Raw genomic sequence first — 6,000 nt, 5'->3', positions numbered from 1 at the left:
TAGAATGGCCAAGTCAAAGTCCAGACCTGAATCCAATCGAAAATCTGTGGAAAGAACTGAAAACTGCTGTTCACAAATGCTCTCCATCCAACCTCACTGAGCTCGAGCTGTTTTGCAAGGAGGAATGGGAAAAAATGTCAGTCTCTCGATGTGCAAAACTGATAGAGACATACCCCAAGCCACTTACAGCTGTAATCGCAGCAAAAGGTGGCGCTACAAAGTATTAACTTAAGGGGGCTGAATAATTTTGCACGCCCAATTTTTCAGTTTTTGATTTGTTAAAAAAGTTTGAAATATCCAATAAATGTCGTTCCACTTCATGATTGTGTCCCACTTGTTGTTGATTCTTCACAAAAAAAGACAGTTTTATATCTTTATGTTTGAAGCCTGAAATGTGGCAAAAGGTCGCAAAGTTCAAGGGGGCCGAATACTTTCGCAAGGCACTGTATCTTGAGATGAATCCACTGACTCTAAGTCTCTCTGGATAAGAGCATCTGCTAAATGACTAAAATGTAAATGTACAATTGAAATAATGATATAAGAATAATAAGAATAATACATGTTTACTGTGTGCATCAGGTAGCCATGACACCACTCACCGCTAGCCTTCATAAGAAAATTTGTCGCCATATTAAAAGGGAAATGTGAACAAGATGTGCTCCGTCTTCTGTCCAGGGAGGGGTTCTCTCGGTGAAGACATTCTATAGTTATAGATAGTAATATACGGGACCTTCAGAAAATGTTCACGGCCATTGACTTGTTCCACATTTTGTTGTGTTACAGACATCATTTAAAATGGATCAAATTCAGATTTTGTGTCACTGAAGTCAATAAGTATTTAACCCCTTTATGATGTCAAGCCTAAATAAGTTCAGGAGTAGAAATGTGCTTAACAAGTCACATAATAAGTTGGGTTTAATTTTAAATGACCACCCCATCTCTGTACTCCACACGCACAATTATCTGCAAGGTCCCTCGGGCGAGCAGTGAATTTTAAAAACACATATAATTACAAAGACCAGGGAGGTTTTCCAGTGGTTCACAAAGAATGGTACCTATTGATGGGTAACAAAAAAAGCAGACATTGAATATCCCTTTAAGCATTGTGCAGTTATTAGCTACACTTTGGATGGTGTATCAATACACCCAGTCACTTCAAAGATACAAGCGTCCTTCCTAACTCAGATGCCGGAGACAAAGGAATCCGCAGATATTTCACCATGAGGCCAATGGTGATTTGGAAACAGTTACAGAGTTTAATTGCTGTGATAGGAGAAAACTGAGGATGGCTCAACAACATTATAGTTACTCCACAATACTAACCTAAATGACAGAGTGAAAAGAAGGAAGCCTATACAGAATAAAAATATTCCAAAACATGCATCCTGTTTCTGTCACGTTCTGACCTTAGTTCTTTTGTTATGTCTTTGTTTTAGTATGGTCAGGGCGTGAGTTGGGTGGGTTGTCTATGTTCCTTTTTTCTATGTTTTGGGACTTCTGTGTTTGGCTTGGTATGGTTCTCAATCAGAGGCAGCTGTCAATCGTTGTCCCTGATTGAGAACCATACTTAGGTAGCCTGGTTTCCCTTTTGAGTGGTGGGTGATTATTTTCCATGTCAGTGTTCCACACAGAACTGTTTCGGTTTTGTTATTTCACGTTGTCGTTTATTGTTTTGTTCAGTGTTCATTATTCTTATTAAACTATATGGACACTTACCACGCTGTGCATTGGTCCTCCGATCCTTCCTACCACTCTTCATAATTTCAAGTGAGGTGGTCGTAGCATCGTGTTATGGGTATGCTTGTCATCGGCAAGGACTAGGGAGTTTTTTTAGGGTAAAAAGAAACAGAATAGAGCTAAGCAGATGCAAACTGCTACAGGAAAACTGTTCAGTCTGCTTTCCAACAGACACTGGGAGACAATTCAGCAGTACAATTACCTAAAACACAAGGTCAAATATACACTGGAGTTGCTTACCAAGGTGACATTGAATGTTCCCTGAGTGGTCTAGTTACAGTTTTGACTGAAATCGGCTTGAAAATGTATGGCAAGATTTGAAAATGGCTTGAAGATTTTTTTAAAGAATATTGGGCAAATATTGTGCAATCCAGGTGTGCAAAGCTCTACCCATAAATATTCACAGCTGTAATCAGTGACATAGGGGGTTGATTACTTATCTAATCAAGTTTTATTTTTCCATAATTTTAAAATAAATGTTAGAATTTCTGTTCCAATTTGACAATACAGAGTATTTTGTGTAAATCATTGACAAAAAAATGACAATGCAATCAATTTTCATCCCACCTTGTAACACAACAAAATGTGGAAAAAGTTAAGGGGTGTAAATACTTTCTGAAAACACTGTAGCTGTCACTGCACACTGCACATGTGAATGGCAGAGATAGATTCAGAGTCTGCAATCACGTCATATACATAAAAACACTGCTGCATTCCAGTCACATCGCGTCTACTAAACACAGAATTGATTTTTCACTCCTCCTATTCGCCTGCTCTGACATAACTACGTCTAGGATATATGGGCCCATCACAAACTAATCGTATTACCCTGCACCGCGCTGAGGTGAGGAAGAGAAGATAGAAGTAAAGAAGGAAGGTGATGCCAATATTACTACATGCACCTTTAATGTGTGTCCTGGGGATTCCAAGATCCTGTATGACTCAATCATGTGCTAAGCAGGAGACACTCCAATGAATGCAGGAGTGAGTGCTGTAATATAACTGTGCTTTACTGTACTATACCCTTTGTGGATGGTACCAGACATTTTAACACCTGTCCTGGCTGTCATATATGATGGTATTTTCAAGTAAGGACAACTTTATATTTTCTGAGCTATGGACTATGATAACTTCAAAATACTAGGTATGCTAATTTCTGAAAACTATTTTTTGTCTCTAGCTCTCTCTCTCTCTCACACACACACACACACACACACACACACACACACACACACACACACACACACACACACACACACACACACACACACACACACACACACACACACACACACACACACACACACACAAACAAAAGCAGGTATTTGCCCACCCATCTAAACACACGATTTCCATGGAATTAATAATTGATAGAATCAATTACAAGCCGTTCCGAGACAGCCAGGGTTTGCAACAGGGGACCCTTGTAAAACCACTCTGCACTTCTCATACATACACACAGTAGTGGGCGTCGTAGGTTTGGCTCCATAGAAATAGTACAATCCATTATCACAAACTTCTCTCTGTTTTACCTTGTATTAAAAGGCATGCTTATTTTGAGAAAGAGCAGTATATTGAAAATATTATATCATTAAAGTTGCAATTTTTCTTGGCAGATTGTTTTGTTGTCAGGGCTTTCAAGCCTTCAAAAAGCCTTGGAATAATGTAACGTGGAAAAGAAATTTGAAAAAAGACACTTTAGATTCTGGGTTTTTAGTTTGAGGACTAGTTGTAATTAAATATCACTTTATCTAATTATGTCTTCAGTTAAAACCCAGTTCAAACTAATTACTCAGTCCTCTCTTGTCCTTAGATTCTAAGGTCTCTTCACATTTTTCAGACTACCGTTTTGGTTCCAGAATGCTCCTCTTTATTTATCTTCATGTTATTGGTTCCATGTAGTGTGGTACACAATCTATTTGTTCTGTTGTCCTCTTTCCTGCTCACGACATCCCAGCAATAGCTCTGTCCTTGGCCTGTAAACACAATTACCAGACATTTTCTTCACCTGCAGTTTTAAAGAACACACTGGCTTCCCCATTCGTTCTCTCTCCCTTGTTCTCTCTCACTTTCTCTGGAGTCATTAGTAGGGAGGTCAGGGAGCCTGTTGTTCTGAGTGTGATTCATCGAGATACAGCTCAGATACGGTGCAGGATGCACACTTTACCTCACATAACGACTGGGGTGGTGGTGGGGAGTGGGGGCTGGGTTGGTGAAGCAACAGGGCCGATTGAAGGTATTTAAATGAGAGTGTGTCTTTGAAGCGACGGCGTCGGGACCTTTGTTAGCGGTCCCGGTGGAGCGGCCGTGTTGACAGTCTCTCATGTTTCTGACAGGAAAAGTGGGAAACCTTGGCGTGTGCCTCGGGGCTTGTTCAGCATCGCTTCGTCTGCCTCTCTGATCAACTCTCCCGTCTTGTTTAAAGTTACCCTTGAAGTCCAACCCGAGGAGTCAGGAAAACAACCACAGACTGGGATGGAATGGGACCTTATGTACTTCATGTGGAGGAGGATGCCAATGAGAAGAATGTCAATACCTTCATCGAATAATTTATAAAGGCCATAGTTACATGTCTCCTAAGAGTAGTGAACAACTGTACATGGAGAAAATAGTGGAAGTATGTTAATCAGCTTTAAAATGTCACCATAAGTGAAACGGCACATCCCTGATGATCATTTAGCTACGTTACACCCGCACTCACAAACAGCAGGGTAGCATATTATTAGTGTTGCTGTTTGATCGTGCTGCCACGACAACGCTGAAGGTGATGCTTCTGATCAGCCGGCATGAATGTTTAGTTGAATTCATCACAGGGACTTTACTGTTTCTGAGACATTGACAACTTGACTGAGCTTTGATTCCTGAAGTCCTTCCCTTCAGTAGCTTCACGTGTTTTCCCTTAGCTAACCTGCTGTGAGAGAAAGAACATCCTCAAAGTATAACTGAAGAGAGGAAATTGTTTAAAGAGGAAGCATGAAAGAAGACAATCTAGCAACCTTTGAGGATAAAAAGTGTAAATAGTTGATAAAAGAATGTCCTGATCTGTGGAAATGTGACCATATTGCACCATCTATCCCCCTTACACACACACACACACACACACACACACACACACACACACACACACACACACACACACACACACACACACACACACACACACACACAGGTAATTAGAAACATCGACCAGGACATGTCCACCTTTCTTACCACTGAGGTAAAGTACAGTGACACTTCAGAGGAACAGAAAAAGTATGAACCACTTCTGGAATGAACCACTTCTGGAATATCAAACTTCAACATATGCTGCAAGGTTAGTATGATAGCTAACACCAACCTTACTTCCAGTTGTGGTCAGTGCCGGAGAACAATTTTTTTCATGAGCATGGCCTTATTTCTATTACAACATATTGGATGACTGACATTCATATTCCGTTCACCCAGTTCAATGTAACAGCAATAGGGTTGGGCTTCTACATGACACTTGAATTTTCCCTATACCCATCATGAGGTTGCTACAACCTAGCCTATGAATAAAAGTTGACATCATACTGTAAGTGAACACAGGTCGAGAGACAAATGTGGACAGACAGTGACATTCAATACCGCCTTGCACACTCTCGCCTGCATTATTCTAGCTGATATATCTAGCTGTCCAACAGTTGCAAACAAGAGTTTCTATTGGACCAAATCAAATATGTTTATCCCCGTTTTGTTCCGTTTGCTTCCGTTGAAGAAACATTTTTGAATAGAATGGGCAGAAGGAATGGGCAGAAGGAATACACCCCTGATCAAGTGTAAACACACAGCCAAGTATTCCTTCTCGCATCCATGGGCTCTCCTCCTCTCACCTCTTCTCTTCGCTTGTGGACGTCAATGCACAACACATCAGTTGTATGTGACCAGGCAAAAAAAAAACTTTCCAAGCCAAACCTCTACACACAGCCTACATCGTTGTCACCATAGCTTAACTTCATAGTCAGCATAACTACTAGAACTAACGCGTTAGTAAACCCTCAGCAATCATGCAGTGTAGTCAGTAAGCATATATACTGGCGGACCCCGGTGCCAATACATGTGTAAAACCAAAAGCTTACCTTGACTTGGAAGAGTTCCAGTGTTCTGTTGGATAGTCATACATAGCTAACATAGCATCCCTCTGTTTGAGAGCAGGGTGTTTCAGTTGGCTAAACTATCTAGCTCCATTTGCTAGCTAAGTGAAAATGAGAGTTAAAAAAAGACCATCTTTATATATATTTCTCT

Source organism: Oncorhynchus clarkii, chromosome 11, assembly GCF_045791955.1.
Source record: "Oncorhynchus clarkii lewisi isolate Uvic-CL-2024 chromosome 11, UVic_Ocla_1.0, whole genome shotgun sequence".
Lineage (NCBI taxonomy): Eukaryota > Metazoa > Chordata > Actinopteri > Salmoniformes > Salmonidae > Oncorhynchus > Oncorhynchus clarkii.
Note: the sequence above shows the minus strand (reverse complement) of the source record.